General features: G+C 39.7%; 1 pseudogene; it reads left to right on the top strand.

Moving 5' to 3' along the window:
* Positions 1–16,816: 16,816 nt before the first annotated feature.
* LOC103883808 lies at positions 16,817–18,265 on the top strand (annotated as a pseudogene).
* The last annotated feature ends 5,041 nt before the right edge of the window (positions 18,266–23,306 follow it).

Raw genomic sequence — 23,306 nt, 5'->3', positions numbered from 1 at the left:
GCTTTCCCCCACCAGCATCAGCTGCCCTCTTCCTTCTCCTGCACCTGACCAGCCTCTTCCACACCTTTGACATCATGTGTTTCCCACCCAAAATGATGCCTTTTACTCACCCCTTCTAAAAAACCTAGCAGCCCTTCAAAGCAAGCCCTAATGACCTCCTCCATTAGGAAGACCCCTCTGCTAAAACTCCTTCTAATTTTAGTTTCTCGCCTCCCTGACCTCCCGGTGAACTTACATTCATATGCTCATAAAGTGTTTAGTTGGAAGGACTTTGAAGGACTTTCAATTCAACATCCCTCTGAATGCAGGGCTTCATCCCAGCTCATGTCTGAATTGGAAAAGGAAACACATTGCCCTCCTAGACTACCAGTCTGACTTTGGGCAGCTCTCTTATTAGGAGTTCTCCTTTACATTGAGCAACAGTCTGCTACTCTGCAACCCTTGGGTTTTTTTCTCTACAGCAAAATCAAATACAATAAAGTCACATTTTTTTTTTTTTTTGCAAGGGTTTGTTTTTAAAGTAAGCAGATAAGATGGATTCAAAATTACTCTTGAAAATACCAGTCATGGGCTGGGCCTGGTGGCTCACGCCTGTAATCCCAGCACTTTGGGAGGCCAAGGCTGCCAGATCATGAGGTCAGGAGACTGAGAACATCCTGGCTAACACAGTGAAACACAATCTCTACTAAAAATACAAAAACTTGTCTGGGCATAGTGGCGGGCGCCTGTAATCCCAGTTACTCGGGAGGCTGAGGCAGGAGAATCACTTGAACCCGGGAGGTGGGGGTTGCAGTCAGCCAAGACTGCACCACTGCACTCCAGCCTGGGCGACAGAGCGAGACTCTGTCTCAAAAAAATAAATAAATAAAAATAAAAAGAAAAGAAAATACCAGTCATGTCTATGGCCATACCACACTGAACATGCCTGATCTATGGGATCCATAAAATACCAGTCACTACCCAGAAATTGTAATAAATACTGTTTTTTATATATAGTACCTTCTTTTAGAGTGTCCATCATGGTTAGTTTTTTCTCCATTTTTAGAACAGATTTCTATTTATTTGGCTGCATTGTAGATGTAGTTATTGACTTGCAATTTAAAGGCTACTTATATATAAAAACTTGTTTTTAAATACTATAATCATATTAACATAGAGATGCTGACAAGATGAAAGGCAGGGAACTAAGGTCATTGAGGTAATAGCAGGTATATGTTCACTCCAGGAGACATCTACTCCCTCTCATACATTCCAGGCTTCAACTAATTAACAGTAGGTCTTAGCAATCCCCAATTATTTTTGTTACTTTGGTCACTTTGATGATCTCCACTGTTTATTGCTGCTCCTCCATGTTTTCACTCCTTTACCAGATAACTCTGATGTGAATGTTACAAACGTCTTGGTTTCCTGACAAAGGACATTGTTTCAGGTTTAGAGATGTCGAATTGAGGTGAAGAGTAGGATAATCAAGCAGAGATTGTCTAGGAGGACAATAGGCAGTTAAAGTTCAAGCAAAAGATCAAAACTGAACATCTAGAATGTTGGAGCCACTCTCAGGAAGGTGACAGTCTTGGCCTCACAATTAAATTATGCAATTTCTTGGGCAGGGACTGCTTCATATATTTCTCAATCCTCACAGTATGAAAGCAGCTCAGCAAGCCCTAAACAAATAGCTGTTAGATGACATTTCAATCTAAGTTCTAGGGGACCCAGAATATAAAAGCAAGTAATTTAGAAAGAAAAGGGGCGTATATTTGAGCAAGTTACATTTTTATGAACAATACAATCACTTTTTTCTCCATACCATCTGCAAACAGGCATGCATGCCTGCACATGCACACTCTGCCCACACAGCCCTTGGAAACTGGTATCTGCAGAATTCTTCAGGTGCAAGGAGGGGGGATGTGGTGAGGGGCAGATGAAGAAGTCCTCAGGCTCCCCACCCAACCTCCAGGAGAGCAGCTCTGTGTTTAATCTCTTGTTCACATTGAACCTCCTGGTAAGACTTTCTTGGATGAAAAGTTCTGAGAAGAAGGAGAGGAAGGGTAAGAAGGAGGAGGAAGAAGTGAAGGAGCTAGAGGAGAAGGAGGAAAAGATTAAAACCAGCATTCTAGCCTACAGCAGAAGACCAATACAAAAGAGCCATCTGGGCACAAGAGGTCTCTAGGCTGGGACTATCTAAGCCATAATTTTTAGGGTGAACAGCTAAAGGATTCAACCTGCTTCTTGTGTCCACTCTACTCATCACAATCCTCATTTTTTTACATTGTATTATTTATATATACATTGTTGAACTGACAGCATTACTATGGGGCACCACTGCATGAGAGAAAGCAAGAAGATAGTTCTCCCAAGCCTATTTTCCCACTTTGTAAAAACTAAATGATTTTTCTCTTTCCAGGGTCTGTGTAATGGCAGAGAAGTCTTCAGAATATACCTAATCTATGGTTGCTATTTAGTGAAAATTCCAAATGTCCCTCTTCAATATATACACAGAATACATACACAACAACTGGATGGGTGGTGAGAAATGAAAATAGAAGATTGAGCAGGTATGAGTACAGGCAGGACCTCAGGGCATGGCTGAGTGCAGGCCAGGTGACTTACCTAGCTGGAGTGACAAGTGGCAGATGAAGCTGGAAAGAGAACAAACATGGGGAGCCCCTGAATGCCCAAATGAACAATTTGGACTTTATTCCTTAGGCAATGAAGGACATCATTTTTTCTCTTTTTCTTTTTTCTTATTTAAGGAGTAATCAGACGGGTGCACTTAGAGGATTAATCTGATGGAGGCAGGTGGGTGAGTAGGCCGACTCAACTCATGAGTTGTTTCTGTTGTTAACCTGCTTGGGCCTTGGTTTCCAAATCTCTAAAATTCGGAAATGCTACTTTCATAGGATTGTAGCGAAAATTAAAGAGTAGCTGTTGTTGCCATTACTGATCTAGAGACTATGTGGCAGGAAATTATGCATACAATCTCTGACATTAGACTGCCTGGGTTCAAATCCTAGTTCTGCTTGTAAACTCTATGACCTAAATAGAGATGATAAGAAGAGTACCTACATCTTAGGACTATTGTGAAGGTTAAGGTTAATAAATGTGAGGTGTTTGGTAAGTACAATGCCATTGTCCAAGTGAGAGATATAATTAGGATATTGCCAGTGGGAATGGAAAGGAGCAATTAAATTCAAGCAACATTGTTGAGATAAAATATGATGACAATTGTTTGTATGTGAAAGATAAGGAAGAGTTAAGAGAACAGTGTGATTATCTTCATAATGATGGAGACAGTGGTGCTATTAACAAGAACAGAGTCAGCAGGAGCACAAGCAGGCCTTGGAGGACAATTCATGAGTTTGTTTGGGGGTTAAAAATGAGTATACTTATAAGATATCCCTGTAGAGCTACTTTGCAAGTGGTCGGCATTGCAGGACTAGAACTGAAGGACAAGGCAAAGACTGGATACCTAGGACCAAGGTGTTTATGTGATAACATCAGTGGTTGAAATTATGACCTTGACTGAGACCATCAAGAAGAGAATAAAGAAAAACAAGTTATGGCAGAAGATACAAGTTTTGGGAAGTTTAGAAAAGTCTCTTTTATATCTTGTTTTTAATGTATACAATGTTATTTTTCCAGCATATTTCACCAACAGCTGAGAGGCTGGGAACAATGGCTCATGCCTGTAATCCCTGCCCTTTGGGAGGCTAAGGCCAGAGGATTGCTTGAGGCCAGGAGTTCAAGACCAGCCTGGACAACACAATGAGATGCACTTCAGTGCCAGCGGGATCAAACTTCACTCACTCTGACCTGCCTCATTGTACCGCTTGCTGGAGGGAGCACACAGGTGAGTGGGTGCAGGAGCCAGAGCTAGCACTTTTGGGCACAGGCGCGAGCAAACTCCATGGAGGCCCTGCAGCATCTAGTTGGGGGTGCCTGAGACCCCTGAAGCCCCAGAGGTTGTGTTACTGGGCTTTTTTGGCTCTGCCATCTGCGGATGGCTTAAGTGTTAACAGCTCAGTGGGCCCTCTGCCTTTTCACCTGAGGCAGCGGCCTTCCGCTAGTGAGGGCAAAGGGCCTGTGTGACAGCCTTTTGTATCCATACTCATGGCTCCCAAGCTCTTTTCCAGTGTCCAGGAAAAATGAAGTTGCATGAGCAAACTGAAGGATGGTAAATACAGGGAATTTTATTGCTGATGGAAGTGACCCTCAGTGGGAAAGGGAGGTGAAAAGGGGATGGGACGGGTGGGTAATCTTCCCCTCAGGTCCAGAAGTCCAGCCATCTCTGGTTGGACTCTTCTCTGAAATTACTCTGTCAAGCTGTCCCTGTGAAGTTGAGCCACTTCTCTCTGATGTCCAGCCATAGTCCCTGACATCCAACTTTATAGGCACACCATGGGGCAGGGTAGGGCCAGGGGTGACTTAGGAAAAGGCAATATTCAAGCAGGAAAACAGGGATATAAATTCTCACTTTGGGCTGCAGTCTCAGGCTTTTTGTCTTGAGAGTGAGACTTCACTAGGGACCTGTCCTTCTCTGCCTAGAATTCGTCTCTCTGTCGGTATCATGATGAATGGTTGCATAGTGCCCACACACACATTCCTTGAGACTGAGAATCAAACATGTGATCAAAGGTACCTAATCACTTTTAGCTGAACTTCAGAGGGAAGAGTAATAGCTAGGATTTCCTGTGACATTACACCTTCCATCTTGGGGCTAGGCTAAAGCTCCCTCACTCTAAGGAAATATAATCACAATGTAAAACATTTAAACTGCAATTAAAAAGAATGGCTGGGAGGCCAGATGCAATAGCTCATGCCTGTAATCCCAGCCTTTGGGAGGCTGAGATTGAGGCTGGAGGATTGCTTGAGGCCAGGAGTTCAAGACCAGCCTAGGCAACATAGTGAGGTCCTATCTCTTCAAAAAAATTTTTAAAAATTAGCCAGATGTGGTAGTGCACACCTGTAGTCCCAGCTATTTGGCAGGCTGAGGAGAGATGTTCACTTGAGCACAGTAGGTTGAGGCTACAGTGAGCTGTGATCTCGCCACTGCACTCCAACCCCGGGTGACAGAACAAGACCCTGTCTGCAACCAAAAATAAAATAACAGCTGTCAACAAAATCAAGTGTGTTATTCACACTCAGTCTTTGCCGATTAGAATTGCAACCCAGAAAAAAAGTATTAGTGTTTGGAAGCCACATTATGTACTTGTAAGAAAGGTGCTTTCTTGCTTTTGGCCAAAAGGACTCTGCACATTAGTATTATAGTAAAGACTTGATCTCAAGGTGTTTTCATCCTGGCCAGGCACATGTGATCACTTTGCATGTAATTTACAGCAGTAGTATGTGGAAAAAAAGTGTTGATTTTATTTACTTTATTATCAGAATCTCACAAGCTAAACGGTCTATTCAGTTGGGAGGAATTGATAAATGTATTTCCTTAGGCTTATAAATTTGAGTTATCTGCAAAGGTATAATACATCAGCTTCTCCCATTAAGTCTCTTTATCAAAACATCTTCCTTCGTTTACTCACCAGAAAACAGAAGAAGGTGGAATTAAAACTTTGTTGGTTTCTGATAATAAAACACACAGTCCAAACTATAGGAGGAGATGCACATTCCCCTTGAATTCTGCTTCACCTGCCTGACAACAAGATGAATCTCTCAGCTAGCACATGTGATGTATTTTCCAAATTATTTCTCTTTAGTAGATGCTACAAAATTGCTCTGACAACACGTAAGACTGGCTTGTCAAAAGAAGAGGAGAGAAAATTATAATCAAAATGAATTCAGAATCCAAGGAAATTATATTTCTCCATCTCTCTTTATCAATGTTGTATGGGATTCATGGAGCTCATTCGGTACAGAAGCGAAGATGACTGTTTCAAAGAATGGGACACACCAGTGTTTTTGACTGAAGCATGAATTTGCTTCACAACCAAGTAATGTTTAATGGATAGTAATATTTTCTCGATTGAAATTCCAATAAAAATACAAGAATTTAGAAGAACATACAAAACAAAAGGAAATAAAAAACTTAAGAAAAAGCCTTACTTCAAAAGGGAGTTTAACATTTCCTTGTATTCCTGCCTTTTGCCATGAGAAGAATGTTCCTTGATTATCTGCTGGTCCAAGGAAGATGAGTGACTCGTGTAGCAGACCTGGTCCCAAACCGCAGCCTGAGACAAGTCTAACAAATCCACAGGTGCAGAGTGAGAAATAAATGCTTATTATTGTATAACATTGAGATTTTGTGCTTGTTTGTTATGCAGTGTTATTGTGGCAGTGGCCCGCTAATGCAGCGTGTATTTTACTAGTATTGTGTCAAACTCTTTTTACACATTAGGTCATTTAATCCTCAGAACAACCCTATGTGGTAAGTACTAGTATCATCTCTACAACGCAGAAAGCTGAGACACAGAAGGTAATGAACTTGTCTGACGCTCCGTAGCAGTAAGTGGTGGAGCACTGGAAAGCAAGCTGCAGGCCCAGGGCCTGGGTTCTTGTGTGCTGCCCCCATCACACACTGCTCATGCTTCCATTCCCTCTCTGAAAATTCTTACTCACCCGAAGTTCACTTCCCCCAGGTTAGCAGGTGCTAAGTTTACCTTCTTTCTCCAATCGTTTACATAGTGATCTATTTATTTGTTCATACACCTTCTAGAAAATTTGAAGAACAATGGAATCATATGAAATGTCATTTGATAGGTTAAAACAGTCAAATATCACTAGCCTCATTTGATTCAACCTACCCTGCCACACATTTTTTAAGTAATATCTAAATTTTTCCATTCTAGATTAAATTGTTATAAAGATGGTAACTTCAAGAATATTGAAAATTCTGAATTTTCAAATAAAAATCCATCATACTGTTAATGTATCCAATGGAATCTAAATACCACAGTTTTTAAAATTGAGGTACAATTCACATAACATAAAATTCACCATTTTAAAGTGTACGGTTCAGTGGCTTTTACTACATTCACAACATTGTAGAACCATCACCTCTATCTGGTTCCAAAACATTTTCATCATCCCAAAAGAAACCCTGTGTCTATTAAGCAGTCATTCTCCATTCTCTTCATCTCCCATCCCTTGACAACCACTAACCTGCTTTTTGTTTCTGTGGATTGGCCTATTCTAGACATTTAATATAAATGGAATCATGTAACATGTGGGTTTTTGTGACTGGTTTCTTTCACTTAGCATAATGTTTTTGAGGTTCATCCATGCTATAGTACTTATTGATACTTCATTTCCTGTAATGGCTGAATAATATTCATTGTATAGTTATATCAATTTTTTTTTATCCTTTCATCAGTTGATGGACGTTTGGGTTGTTTCCACTTTTATTTATTATTAATAATGCTGCTATGAATGTTCATGTACAAATTTTTATGTGAACATATGTTTTCAGTTCTCTTGAGTGTATACCCAGGAGTGGAATTGCTAGGACATATGCTGAGATTTGGCTGCTTTTCTTGATTAAGTGTTCCCCTGGTTGTTGTAAGCTTTTGATTACATTCCAGGGTTCTGAAAAAGTTGATTCTGACAGTTGTGCCACTTTATGCATTGCTTTTGTGGAGGGACAGACTTTTGGAATTCATACTCTGCCATTTTTGCTGATATCTCACCTACCAGAGTAACCTGATGCCCATCTTCATCCATTTACAAAAACACATTTGTGGAAAAAAACTCAGAAAAGTCAGAAATTTTACATTGTTTCTTTTTTTCTGTCTTGAACTTACATATTCATTGTTTTTTCTCTGTAGAATTTTATCCTAATGAAATATATGTTTGTGCTTAAAAGTCTTTTATTAATTACTGTATAATCTCTCTCTGGATATATATAAATTAAATTTTAAAATTCTTTGACTATATACTCTTGCTATTGAAAAATTTCCCCTGGATTAAATTGTAATTATAATGTTATTATAATGCATCATTAATTTAAATATATTAAACATTTGATCATTCCTATCATATTTTTTGGGAACATCTGAAATGAATGGAGCATTCCCTTCCTTTCAGTTTATGTACCTTTGGATGAGTCACTTATTGCTAAAATGAGGCAGGGCTCAGACTGTGGAAATCTCATTTACATAAATAAGTTAACAAAATAGAAACAGTTTAATTATAACGATGTCACTTTTTTCTGTAAACATCAGCTGAATTGGATCAGCCAAAAACACATTATAATAAATAATAATTTTATTTTAATTTTGTAGGTGTTGGATATCTTCTATTTATCCTTCTAGATCTATACCATCCTCTTCTACCTTACTTCCTGCCTGGAAGTTGACCTGTATGGACTATATCAGCATGCTTGCCTTCTTGCTTCCAGCTGGATTTTACCAATGAGTACCTCTTGGCAGGAGATTAGAGGAAGAGAAGAGATGGCTATTTATTCTCCCAGCTCCTTCCCTGAAAAATTACGTTCCCTTTCAAGGTAATCCTATCTATACTATCTCCTTCTGGGTTCTAGTAAACTCTCCCTTATATCCTGTTAGGCCCAAAGATATTGACAACCTTCTTGTTACTATTCTCAGGGTATTACACTATCTTTAGTTTCTTTACCTCCTGCTCACATTTGTAAATAGTTTATTTATTACACATATCTTGACCTTTTACCTAATACATGCCATGTGTTTCTTGCCATGTGGCCATGGGTGGTTGCCGTGACTAATTCAGTCCCTCAGTGGGCAATACTGTTATGCTCCTCTTCAATTCTGTTAAAAGAAAAAAAGTATATACCACCTAACTTGTGAAAGGATTTGTTGGACCAGCACTTGTCCAATATGGTAGCCACTAGTCACATTTGGCTAAATTTAAATTAACTGAATGAAATAAAATTTGAAATTTAACTCTTGGTCACATAAACCATATTTCAAGTTCTCAATATTCACCTGTGTCTAGTGGCTACAACGTTGGACAGGGAAGACATAGGACATTTCCATCATTGCAGAAAGCAATGCTTTAGACTAGTATTTGTATAGTAAGTATGCAATTTAAAATCTACACGGGGACAACATTTATAGTTTTGAAAACCATTTACAAAATGAAAATGATTTTTCTTATATTCATTATCCCATAAAATCATTCCATTCAAAAACTATTTTCAAAAATAAATTTTTTCTTAAAAATTATTAATAAATATTATATATCTGATTTATGTAGACTGAAGCAAAATTTTTGTAAAGTTTATTTATGTTGAGTATTTGAATATTAAAAATAATATAAGCATAATGTATTAGATCGACTTCGAACATAGCTGCTATATTAGTTTCCTCTGACTGCCATAACCAAATACTACAAACGTGGTGACTTAACACAAATTGATTCTCTCACAGTTCAAGACCAGAAGTCCAAAATCAAGATATCGGTGCTTCCTTCAGAGGCTCTAAGAGATTCTGTTCCTTGTCTCTTTCAGCATCTGACAGATGCCAGCATTCCTTGGCTTGTGACTGCATATGCCTCAATCTTCACATAGTTTTTCTTCTGCCTGTGTGGCTCTCCTTTGTGTGTCCCTTATAGGAACACTTGTCACTGGATGAGAGCCCACCTGGATGAGACAGGTTGCTATCCTCATCTCAAGATCTTTAACTTAGTTACATCTGCAAAGATACCTTTTCCAAGTAAGGTAACATTCACAGGTTCTGGGAATTAGGACATAAGCATTTATTTGGGGGTCACTATTCAACGCACAGTAGAGACCAAGAGTTTTTTGCATATCATATATGCTTGTGGCTTCTCTAATCAAGAGATGAGGGTAAACTGTATCTGATCTCACCTTGGGACTTGTTTTGACCAATAGAATGCAGCAGACATGACATTCTAGGACTTTTGGGTCCAGGCTTACAATGGCACATAGCCTCTGCTTTTGGTCAGAGGGAAAAACAGCTGCTATGTGAGGAAGTTCACTTATTGTCCCTGAGAGAGTGGCCACATGGAGAGAAAAAAACCTCTGATGCATGAGACACTAGAAGCCCAACCAGCCCCTGAACTACAGGTAAAAACTGAAAGAACAATGGGACTATTAATGGAGGTTAGAAGACCAGTAAGCAAATTTATTATTGGAGGATGGAGAAGAATGCCCAATATTAAGCACTGAGGAAACATTTGAAAAAACTATTATGTGCAGGAATATAAAGATAGAAAATATACCTAAGGATTTTTGCGGATCTGGCTAAGCAGGTGTCCAGGCAATTTTTTTTTTAATGGAGTCTTGCTCTGTCACCCAGGCTGGAGTGCAGTGGCACGATCTCGGCTCACTGCAACCTCCACATCCTGGGTTCACATCATTCTTCTGCCTCAGCCTCCAGAGTAGCTGGGACTACAGGCACCAGCCACCATACCTGGCTAATTTTTTTGTATTCTTAGTAGAGACAGGATTTCACCATGTTAGCCAGGATGGTCTTGATCTCTTGATCTCGTGATCTGCCTGCCTCAGCCTCCCAAAGTGCTGGGATTACAGGCATGAGCCACCGCGCCCAGCCTCCAGGCAAAATTTTGAACGTGCAGTTGGCTTCTGATATGGTTTGTCTGTGTCCCCACCTAAGAATGTCCCCTCATCTTGAATTGTAACTCCCACAATTCCCACATGTTGCAGGAGGAACCTGGTGGGAGGTAATTGAATTATGGGGCAGATCTTTCCTGTGCTGTTCTCGTGATAGTGAATACGTCTCATGAGATCTGATGGTTTTAAAAACAGGAGTTTTCTTGCACAAGCTCTCTTCTTTTGTCTGCTGCCATGTGAGATGTGCCTTTCACCTTCTACCAGGATTGTGAAGCCACCCCAGCCATGTGGAACTGTAAGTCCATTAAAATTCTTTCTTTTTTTGCAAATTGCCCAGTCTTGGGTATGTCTTTATCAGCAGCATGAAAACAGACTAATTGGTACCAGTAGAGTGCAGCGCTGCTGAAAAGATACCCAAAAATGTGGAAGTGACTTTGGAACTGGGTAACAGGCAGAGGTTGGAACAGTTTGGAGGGCTCAGAAGAAGACAGGAAAATGTGAGAACGTTTGGAACTTCCTAGAGACTTGTTGAATGGCCTTGCCAAAAATGCTGATAGCAATATGGACAGCTGAAGTGGTCTCAGATGGAAATGAGGAACTTGTTAGGAACAAGAGCAAAGGTGACTCTTGTTATGCTTCAGCAAAGAGACTGGTGGCATTTTGCCCCACTCTAGACAGTTGTGAAACTTTGAACTTGAGAGAGATGATTTAGGGTATCTGGCAGAAGAAATTTCAAAGCAGCAAAACATTTAAAAGGTGATTTGTGTGCTGTTGAAGGCATTCAGTTTTATAAGGGAAGCAGAGCATAAAAGTTCAGAAAATTTGTAGCCTGACAATTCGATAGAAAAGAAAACCCCATTTTCAGAGGAGAAATTCAAGCTGGCTGCAGAAATTTGCATAAGTAACTAGGAGCCAAATGTTAATCCCCAAGACAATGGGGAAAAGGTCTCCAGGGTGTGTCAGAGGTCTTCATGGCAGCCCCTCCCATCACAGGCCTGGAGGCCTAGGAGGAATAAGTGGTTTCATGGGTGGGTCCCAAGATACCTGTGCTGTGTCCAGCCTAGGCTGTGGCTCAGGCTGTGGCTTCAGAGGGTGCAAGCCTCAAGCCCTGTCAGCTTTCATGTGGTGTTGAGCCTGCCAATGCAAAGAAGTCAAGAATTGGGGTTTGGGAACCTCTGCCCAGATTCCAGAGGATGTATGGAAACACCTGGATGTCCAGGCAGAAGTTTGCTGCAGGGGCAGGGATCTCATGGGGAACCTCTGCTAGGGCAGTGCAGAAGGGAATTGTGGTCGGAGCCCCCACATGGAGTCCCTACTGGGGCAATACCTAGTTGGGTTGTGAGAAGAGGGCCACCATCCTCCAGACCCAAGAATGATAGATCCACCGACAGCTTGTACTGTGCACCTGGAAAAGTCACAGACACTCAATGCCTGCCACAACAGCAGCCAGGAGGGGGATTATACCCTGCAAAGTCACAGAAGCAGAGCTGCCCAAGACCATGGGAACCTACTTCTTTCATCAGTGTGACCTGGATGTGAGACTTGGAGTCAAAGAAGATCATTTTGGATCTTTAAGATTTGACTGACCCACTGGATTTTGGACTTGCATGGAGCCTATAGCCCCTTTGTTTTGGCCAATTTCTCTCATTTGGAATGGCTGTATTTACCCAATGCCTATACCCCCATTGTATCTAGGAAGTAACTAACTTGCTTTTGATTTTACAGGCTCATAGGTGGAAGAGACTTGCTTTATATTAGATGAAACTTTGGACTGCAGACTTTTGAGTTAATGCTGAAATGAGTTAAGACTTTGGGGGACTGTTGGGAAGGCATGATTTGTTTTGAAATGTGAGGACATTAAATTTGGGAGGGGCTGGGGCAGAATGATATGGTTTGGCTATGTCCCTACCAAAATCTCATCTTGAATTGTAACTTCTACAATTCCCATATGTCATGGGAGGAACCTGGTGGGAGGTAATTGAGTTATGAGGGTGGACCTTTCTTGTGCTATTCTCGTGATAGTGAATAAGTCTCATCAGAGCTGACAGTTTTAAAAATGGGAGTTTCCCTGCACAAGCTCTCTTCTCTTGTCTGCCGCCATGTGAGTCATGCCTTTCAGCTTTCACCACGATTCTGAGGCCTCCCCAGCCACGTGGAACTGTAAGTCCATTAAACCTCTTTTTTTTGGTTACAAATTGCCCAGTCTCAAGTGTGTTTTTATAGCAGCATTTTTTATAGAAAAAGTACTAATACAGTCTCTTAGACCTACATATTATAAGGTATTGCAAAAATGATATTGACTAAAGAGGAATGATTCTAATTTCAAGTCAAATGTAGAGAAAATATTTTCAACTGAGAACTTGCTGAGTTGGAAAATAAAATATTTTCTCATTCCCACATTTTTGAGTTAGAAAAATGTTCTAAAAGTGAGAAAGGGCCCCAGGAAAAAGATAGAATTCAGGACATTGTCAATAAAATGTGACTTTAGTGTAAAGATCAAATCAACAGTGTAGTTACAAGATCCCTAATTTAACTCAGTGCCTCATCAACCTTCTCAGCTAGACAAAACAGCTTGTAAGAATTTTAAGAATATTGTTCCACAACATTCTGACTCAAAGCCTGCATTAGAGAGGGGCTTGTCTTGAAGAGATTTGTGTGTGTGACTTTTTCACTTATAATTAGATTTATTTTGGATTTCGGATTTACAATTTGATACACAGGAGGCACACTAAATTTCTTAAGGTATTATATCAGCTTGAACTTAAAAAAGAACATGGAAAGTGCAAAATGCAAAAAAGGTCTTTTTTAAATTTCATTTTTCTCTGGGCCCTCAACCTGTTTTGCAAACAGTAGACTGAGACAGCTACCTGATGGCAAACATGGAAAATTTCCTATGAACAAAGGAAATATGATTCAGAAGGTGGAGCCCAGAGCCCCACAAACAGAAATATAAGCTATTAGAAGCAGTGGATTAGATCATCACTTCCATATAGCAAAACCGAACCTGAATCAAGAAACATTCCTTGCCTCCAGATTAGGGGACACTGATAAGATGAGCCTGACTGTATTTCAGAATTTCTATTGACTAGTGACTGCTCTGTGCCTTCATTTCTCCCTTTTATAAATGAGTGTCTAATGTGGTTATTCTAGTCTGTCTTAACATTATATTGTTAGACATGGAGGTACAGATAACTTGCATTTTTGCTTCACAGTTCATATCAAAAGGAGTTACACTTATGAAATTTCATGCACATCTGTATGATCCCAATGTAGATCAAGAGACACTGGGCATAGAATTTGATATTATAATTTGTTGAGACTTTGGGAGTCTTTGGAGCAGTTGACTATAGTTTACATATGGAAGTAATGTGAATTTTTGTAGCCAGAGGGCAGACTGTGGAAGATTGTATGTAACTACAGCCAGTAAGAATTATTCGCGCACTCGCCAGTTCTCCGACCAAGAGAGCACGTCTGTTTACTCATACCTTGAATCTGCACTGAACTTGTGATTTTTTTGACAAGTTTAATGCAGCAGAAGTCATATTCTTGGATTTTTGAGCCCAGACATTCAAATGTCGTATAGCTTCTGTTTTAGCTCAGAGAGGAAACAAGCAGCTATATGAAGAAACCATGTAAAGAGAGAGTGTGTGCAGAAAAAGAGGCCCTGGAGTATAAGAGCCTGTGAAGGGAGAGATAGAGAGGATCAGCCAGGTCCCAGCCACTTCAGTCAAACGTTTGAGAAACCTGACATGTGAGCAAAGCTATCGTGGATTCTCCAGTCAGTGCACATGTTGCAGAAATGAGCTTTTCCCTTTGAGCACTGCTTAAATTCCTAAACAGCAGAATTGTGAGAGTTAAATGATTGTTTTAAGCCAATAGTGTCATGCAGGTTCACTGTGCACTGGTTACTAACTTGTCTGAGTCCAGTGAGCTAGAACAGTCACATACAAGTTCCATGAAGCAGGCTTATTACTTACAGATAGGGAGCAAGGGACAACAGAAACCTAGGATTCACTATGAGCCAGTTACCCTCTCTATAGGGGGCAGAGGGGTGTCATACACCCACACCTAAGTAAATGTTTTATTTTAAAGAGTGTAGTTTACTCTGCTGGGAATTACTAGCAAAGAAAAAGAAAGTATTGAGTCCCTAGTAATTGTAGAGTTTACAAAAAGTGAATTGATGTTTGCTATTAAATAAATTATGTGTCACAAAACAACATCAAATAGTTGAATAAACACAATGACTGAGGAGTGACAGTGAGCAGGAGATTTGTATCTCTATTAAATAAAATAAAGATGATTTTTCTTGTAAATGGTCTTTTTGGAAAAACTTGATGAAAGTAAACACGGACATTTTTGTCGCTTCTTCCTTGAAACCATGCAAATATGCAACTGTGACACAGGCCATGATGCAGGTTAATAATGCAAATTATCAAGCTCATTCTCACTACTGAGAATCATAAAGATGCAGAGAGAACACACATCTTAACTGATTGGAACTTCCTAGCATGGTTTCCAGTTAAATATTCTAGTTAAATAGATAAAAACCTTTGATAAAAGTTTGTCACTTGTATAAAATAACACACCTATGCCTTCAATATTTCTTACTGATAATCTCTTTTCTTTTCCTCTGCCAATATGTCATATTTCAATTTTGACATTTTAAACCTTTGGTTTGATGAGGGGTTTTTCCACCCTGGACAAATGTATGTAGTTGGATTCAAGAAGAGTAAAAGGTTTGTTCTTGAGTACATTGGAAGGTGATAGTGGTGAGAGATAAGAGGAGAACTACCAGATGGATATCCTGTAGGCAGGTGTGTTTTAAGAAAGAGAACATATGGAAGGTAAGGACCTGGATTCTTTAAAGAAATTATTTAATAATTTCAACTTTTATTTTAGATTCAGGAGGTACATGTGCAGGTTTTTTATGTAGATATATTGTATGATGCTGAGGTTTAGGGTATGAACGATCCCATCACTCAAACATAGTACCCAATAGGTAGATTATCAGCCCTTGCCTCCCTCCCTCCCACCTCTAGTGGTCTCTGGTGCCTATTGTTCCCATGTTTATGTCCATGAGTATCCAATGCTTATCTCCCACAATGCTTAGTTCTCACTTATTAGTAAGAACATGCTGTATTTGGTTTTCTGTTCTTGCCTTAATTCACTTAAGAACCTGGATTCTTTAAAGCCACCCCCCCACCAAACAAGGTCTCTTAGGGCAAGTCTGCATATACTCTGATATACCGAGACTCATTTGAAGAGTGCTCCCTTACATTATCTTACATTTGGTAATCAAGCTTTTTAATTGTTTATCCACAATGCGTTAATAGGTACTACACTGTCATAGCCTGCAGTGTTGATGTATTCTTTTCTGCCCAGGAAGGCGAGAGTATTTTGTGTGATTCTCATTTTTGTGACTTTAAAGTAGATGAGACTTCAAATTTACACATTTTCTTCCATCGCTCTGTGCTTTATTACATGGTTAAGTGCTTTAAGATTTATTGAATCCAGGTGCTTTATTCTCAGTAATCACCAGAATTCACCTGATTTGATTATGCCAATCTGTTATTTTCAAGAATTTTTTTTTAAATATCCTTTCCCAGTTAATATTGTATATGTGGCTTTCTTGATTTAAAAATATATTAAGAAATGTTGTAATTTTATGAAAGATCATTTGAAAAAGTTTACTGAAGCATTTTTTTTTTCCTTATGCTATGACAAAGCTTAATAACAAAGAATGTATTCTAAAGTAATATGTGGGGCAATTTCTAAAACGCATTTCTTGCAGAGATCTCTACACTTTCCTCATGAATACAAAGCAATGTGTTTCTGTTTTTCTGGGCACAGAAGTGGATATCACAATGATGTAACTCCTTATTCACAACATCATTGCAGCTCCATATTAAAAACATTTTTGCTTAAATAATGAGCATTTTTGCTTATCCATAAAGAACCCACATGAGACACACAAAAAAATTTTTTTCCCAGATGGTCCTTTTTGCATTAAAATTACTAACCCAGACATCAAAAGCAAACAATAAAGTGTTGAAATATGTAATTTGGGCCAAAACAACAGAGTCTTGAACTTCCACGGGCTTTGCGATTTTAAGAGAACAGCTGGGTGTGTGCAGGCAGTCAGCCCAGCTATGACTCTGAACCTCTGTTGTGTTTCTTTTTCTATACAGTCACTATGGGTACAGTTTCCTTCTTTTGGAAATGGAAGCATGGTTCTAATAATTCTTGAACTTGAGAAAGGCATAGGCATTTGCTTACCTTTTATGAAAGGGGGAAACCATTTTTAGTATTTATGGTGTAGTTGTTTTTGTTTGCACCCTGCTATTCGTTTGCATTTTTGCTGGTAAAATAACCAGTATGTTCCTTGGGAAACTACCCCTTTCTCCGCAGACTCAGCCATGGGTGTCCCACAAGACATACAGCCTTCATTTCAAGTTGTCTAGGAATCAGCCATATGTAATCTAATCACAACCTCAGTCATTTCCCCAGGATACACCCACAGCACTGGAGGTACTGGTCCCAGGAAGTTTTGATATCAGCTGTGCACTAAGTCCAGAATGAGTGCTTCCTCCATCTGATCAAGGCCCTGACACTGAATCAGGGTCACCAATGCAGGCTCTTCTCCCTTAGCACAAATTCTGTCTTTGGACTTAATTACCTTTGCTGGTCATCTTCACCAGGGCTTTGGAGGCCCATCAGGCCATTTGACAACTCTGAACTTGAGAGTGGGAGTCTGAGGTGGACACTCACTTGAGGAGGGCTATGAGACATCATCTACTCAAAGGGCCAGAGCCCTGGGCTAGATCCCACAAAGATCCAATTATCTACCCTTATCAGCTCATGGATGGTTATTTCCTTTACATTTATACCATGCAAAGGACTACTTGGGGATTTCCCCACCCACCCCGAAAAAGAAGCCAGTTCCAAAGGTAAGCTGACATCTCCATTATCAGAGACAGAAAACTATCAACAATTTTGTAAGGAACCTGTTACCAGTTTAAAAGAAAATAGTACTATATATACATATATAGAGTGCATCTGTAAAAGAATTAAGCAGAGTATACATGTTTAATTTTAAAACTATGATGATTGCTTCCTGCTCCTCTCCTCCTCCATGGGTTCCCTGGAATCCTTGCAAGCTGGCCAGGATGTCTCAGGCTAAGTTTGAGAAAGCTGTGAAAGATGTCAAACACCTTAAGACCGAGCCAGGGGATGATGAGATGTGTTCATCTATGGCCACTACAAACAAGCAACTGCGGGCAACATAAATATAGAATGGCCTGGGCTGTTGGACTTCAAGGGTAAGACCAAGTGGGACACCTGGAATGAGCTGAAAGGGACTACCAAGGAAGATGCCATGAAAGCTTACGTCAACAAAGTAGAAGAGCTAAAGAAAAAACACGGAATGTAAGAGACTGGATTTGGTTGCCAGCCATGTGTTTATCCTAAACTGAGACAGTGCCTTGTTTTTTCTAATACTGCAGATGATGGAAACTGGGAAAATAACCAGTTAACCCAGCTCCTCAAGGCTGCTCACCACAGGGCTCTAACAGATTAGGGGCGAAAACAATTACTGACCTTCCTTGAGTAGTTTTTAATCTGAGATCAATTAAAAGTGTATTCATGACTTAAAAAAAAACTATAATGAACACAGGTTTTGGATAATTAAGAAGCAACCTCAACAAGTTTCTGAGATCCATTATTATAGAAGTATGGAGTAACAATTAACAGGGCATTCTAGTTAACAGAACCCTGAACACAAGATCATTTCTTGTATTTATTATGTATTTGCATGCACATTGCAAGATCTTAAGAAATTCACTAAGTAGTCATAACCTTTGCTTTCTAGGAATCTCGAATATGACATTAAAAGAACAGCATTTTCATGATCACCCCAGTGTAAACCTGACACTCCCCATCATTATTAACATTCCTTCAGATAATGTCTGAATTTCCTTCCACTTTCATTGTGGGTATTGGGAGGGCAAAGAGGAGAAAACAACAACTTAGGGAATGCACAAACATGGAATTGGGATTTGCAAACCATATTCAGGAAGAGACAGCTTTGGCTAGAGCAATAGTTTTAGTGATTTCATGGTTTTTAATTTTTTTAAGGGCTCTGTTTAGATGTTTCAGGATTCTTTGAACTTCCCACTGGCACATGGGGAGTGGGCATCAAGTGGATGGGGCTGTGATGTTTTTAGACACTACAATGAACTGAAGTTTGTATTTTCCCCCAGACTCATATGTTCAAATCCTAACTCCAAATGGGATGGTATTAGGAGGTGAGGCCTTTGGAAAGTAATTAGATCATGAGGGTGGAGCCCTCATGAATGGGACTAGTGCCCTAAAGTAACCCCAATTACCTCTCTGGCTCTCTTTCTGCCATGTGAGGATACAATGAGAAGTCAGCTGTCTGCAACCTGGAAGAGGCCCCTCACCAGAACCCAACCTTACTGGTACCCTGTGTTAGTCTATTTTTGCATTTCTACAAAGAAATACCTGAGGCTAGGTGATTTAAAAAGAAAAGAAGTTTAATTGGCTCACAGTTCTGCAGGCTGTACAGGATGCATGGTGCTGGCATCTGCTTCTGGTAAGGAACTCAGGATGCTTACAATCATGGCAGAAGGCAAAGAGGGAGCCAGTGTTATCATGTGTGAGAATGAGAGCAAGAGAGGGAGAAGGCGGAGGTCCCAGATTCTTTTAAACAACCAGATCTCACATGAACTAACTGAAGGAGAACTCATTTACTACCAAGGGGATGGTGCTAAACCATTCCTGAGGGTTTCGCCTCCATGATCCGATCACCTCCGACTAGGCCCCACTTCCAACATTGGGAATCCCAGTTCAACATAGATCTGGAGGGGACAAACTTTCAAACCATCTCATACCCTGACCTTGGGCTTCCAGCCTCCAGACTATAAGAAACAGATATCTATTGTTTATAAGCCACCAATCTATGGTGCCCTGTTATAGCAGCCTGAACTGGCTAAGACAGATGCTATTTTTTCCATGTTCCAGGTTTCTTGCTCACCATCCTCATAATTTGGCACCTTCTTTTCTAGTTATGGATATATTAACAGCATTTACTAGGAGGCTATCAACTTAGGGCCTGTGTTTTTAAAGTGACCTTGAATATGTTTTCTGTTATCTAGAAGGATCTCTATAGTGAGTTGTTTCAGATATGTGGGCTCTACAGCCAGAATGATGGATTCGAATACTGCCCTGCCACTTACTTGCTCTATGACTTTGAGTAAGGTAAATAACCTTCTGTGCCTTAGTTTTTTCATCAGCAAAATGAAGTTAATATTAGAATCTCCCTCATAAGCTTGTTATGAGAATTAATGCACTAATACAGGAATTGGCAAATTTTTTCTGTAAAGAACCAGATACTAAATAGTTTAGGCCTTGTGGACTATGTTGTCTCTGTTGCATCTACTCAAGTATGCCCTTGTATTAAATAGAATGGAAGCAGCCATAGAAAATACCTGAATGACTTGGTGTGGCTATATTCCAATAAAATCTTACTCGCAAAAACAGTCAGTGGGCTGAATTTGGTCTGCAGGATGTAGTTTGCCAATCCCTAGAATACTTGTGCACCAATACTTAGGCCCATTGTAAGAACTCCAAAAATATTAGTTTTTTTTTTTAATCATCATGGTCATTTTCATCATCATCATCATCATCATATACTCATATACTCATTCAACAAAGGATAATAAATCCTATGTGCTAATTTTACTGTGTAGTTCTCAGTGTTGTTCAGACTTTGCTACTTCTATGCATTTCCTACACTCAGGGGTCAGGTACTCAAACCTTCCACTAAACTTCCTCTACCGACAGAAGGAGTAAAACTTCATCCCATGGTTCTGGGCCTGGCAATAGCCCTAAATGCGGAACATGCCTTTCAGATTTTATCTTAAAAATCCATGTAGTGTTTGCATTATACTCTATAGTATATTTCTGTTTCCTTTAATAGAAAAAATGAAAAAATAGAAAAAATGATGACTGAAACCATTCATCATTGAGTAAAACTGACCATGTTTACTAAGCATCTTCTGGTTTTCCATCACATGTACATTTATACAAATTTGAGAAATGAGGCCTATGATAACAGGAACTTAAGCTTTGAGGTTGGCAATCTGCTTAGAGTTTAATAGCCTTGATATTCTGTGTGGGTATTAGATCTTTCTTAAACACAAAGAAAGGGAATAAAATTAGGCAACATAGACACGAAAAAGTTCAATGAAAAATTTAGGGAACTCCATTCATTGTCTTTCACTTGGCAGGTGACAAAGTACGTGTCTGGGCTCCTGCAGCTCTGATCTTACCCTCATGGCTCCGGAGTGTTGATGATATACAGGAAATCAGCATGTGTCCATTAAGTCGTATAAAAAATAAAATTATAAAAAAATACGAAAGAGAATGTGTGTGAAAGAGACTATGAGCTGAAGCATAGAAAATTTTCAATATTTGACCATTTGTGGCAGTTTCTATGGTTCAACCTAATACTTCTCCAAAGCTTGTTAACCAGCAATGGGCATAGCACTGGTTTTTAAGTGAAATATTACCACTGTAGGTCATAGTAAGAATAACACTTTCGGGCTGGGCACAGTGGCTCACGTCTGTAATCCCAGCACTTTGGGAGGCTAAGGCAGGTGCATCAGGAGGTCAACAGATCAAGACCATCCTGGCCAACATGGTGAAACCCCATCTCTACTAAAAACAAAAATTAGTTGGGCATGGTGGTGCCTGCCTGTAGTCCCAGCTACTCGGGAGGCTGAGTCAGGAGAATTGCTTGAACCGGAAGCAGAGGTTGCAGTGAGCCGAGATTGCGCCATTGCACTCCAGCCTGGCAACACAGAGAGATTCTGTCTCAAAAAAAAAAAAAAAAAAAAAAAGAATAGCACTTTCAGACTCTGTTTAAAAAGTGCCCCCAGAAGACAGAAAATGGAAATAGAAAGCAAAAGTTAGTGGGTAATGCTGAAAACAATCAGAACATTTTATTTTTAGTAGCCTAAGGGTTTGAATTGTGATCAAGGTTCATAGTCAGAATAGATATAGTTTCAGACATTTTTGAGAAATGATCCTTGTGGGTGCTTCTTGATCCAGCAGGTGCTAAGAAATAAAACATCAGGACCAAAAGAATTAGCCTTGAGCATTGCATGAAAACACTTGGAAAGATGAAGTCCCCTGTGTTCTTCATGGCCATAAGCAAAGTGCATTTATTCAACCATTTTATCAGTGTGAGGTGGAGAGAAGCAGATGTTGTTTCACTCTTCCTCTGTTTTAATCAGTTGCCAGACAATACTCTGAAGACACATGACAAATTTCTGTTAGCATCACCATTTCCCTTAGTTAGCCAGCTTAGCACCCACAGCAGACTTTTCAGACTCTTATATTCTAACCAAGATACACTCTTTCCTAAAGCTCATTTAAATTCCAGTTCTTATCTCAAATCCTAAGTTTTATATAGGAGTGAATAAACTGGTGATGAAACCACACAGATAGAGAAAGTAACCAAACTCAATAGCACCATTGACATATGAAGAGTGTAAGTATGAAATATGCATGAAATTTTGCAACTTAGGGTACATCAGCCCTATATGAGTCTTCAGATATTAAATTCCCAGGTCTAGATCTGGAGAAATAGAAGCTCAGAGTGAGAATTTGGGTAATCAAGGAGGAAAGCAGAGCGTTTCTAAGCACATGTGAGTGTTTCTACCTGTGGATTGGCACATTTTATGTAGCCTTGGAGTTTAGATTTGCTGCCTTCATTCTGTCTTAGATTGTATGACTTGAAGCTTCAACTGACAAGGCAGGGGGAGAAAAACTAAACAGTCAAACCAGTTTCAGAAGAATATATGAAAAACTAGTCAACATTTTCTGATGGAAATCACTGTCAAGTTGACAAGAAACTTGGCCTCCCACTATATCAAAAATTTGATCCAAATGGAAAACATTTTCTAATTAAAATTCCTAAACATACACAGAAGTTAAAAAGGATAGTTTTAAAAACCCACCTATATTCAGTTTTCAAAATGTTTCCCTCCTTGCTTTATCTACCCCTTCGATTGCTGAAGTATTTTAAAGCAAATCGCAGTTGCACATCATTTCACTCCCATCCATACTTGGATCTGCATTTCCTAAAAATTAAGGATATTTTCTTTTATAACAATATTGCCGCTTGGGCAAAATTTAAAATGATAATTTATCACTAAAAAATGTGTACTGACTGTTTATCTTCCTCCTCATTGCATAAATGCATGTAATAGGAGAGAAAGAAAAATAAGGGTGAGAAAGCAAAGTGAAGCCAGGAATAAAAGTATTGAATATCAGTGTATACAGAAGGTCCCATTCTAGTCTTAAACCCAGTCACTTGCTTCACCGGGACCAAGGCAGGAGGGAAACTCTGGCAGTCACAAGATTCAGTGTTTATGAAGTGGACTAGCATCATTTCTCTGGAGAACATAGCTTTTCCTGTCTGTAAGATGTGTGAGGAATTTCTCCTGGATGTCTTCATGAAGAAGATGATATGAGATTTATTGGACAATATACTTTACAAAATCCCCACAATAAATACAAAAGAAGTTTTGTGCCGCTCCTTGTTAGAGTGTCCTCATTGCACACCAAGGTCTAATGCTGAATCCAGCTGAGTAAAAGTTGTCTGACAAGGGGCCAGAGCCATGTGTCATGTCCGCCTGGTGGCTGCCATCCCAAGGTGCAGCAGAAAGCCCATTCATTTCAAATAAGCTTTTAATCTCCCTCTCAGACT

Source organism: Papio anubis, chromosome 6 (assembly GCF_008728515.1).
Source record: "Papio anubis isolate 15944 chromosome 6, Panubis1.0, whole genome shotgun sequence".
NCBI classification, from domain to species: domain Eukaryota; kingdom Metazoa; phylum Chordata; class Mammalia; order Primates; family Cercopithecidae; genus Papio; species Papio anubis.
This window is presented reverse-complemented; position numbering and strand designations above follow the sequence as displayed.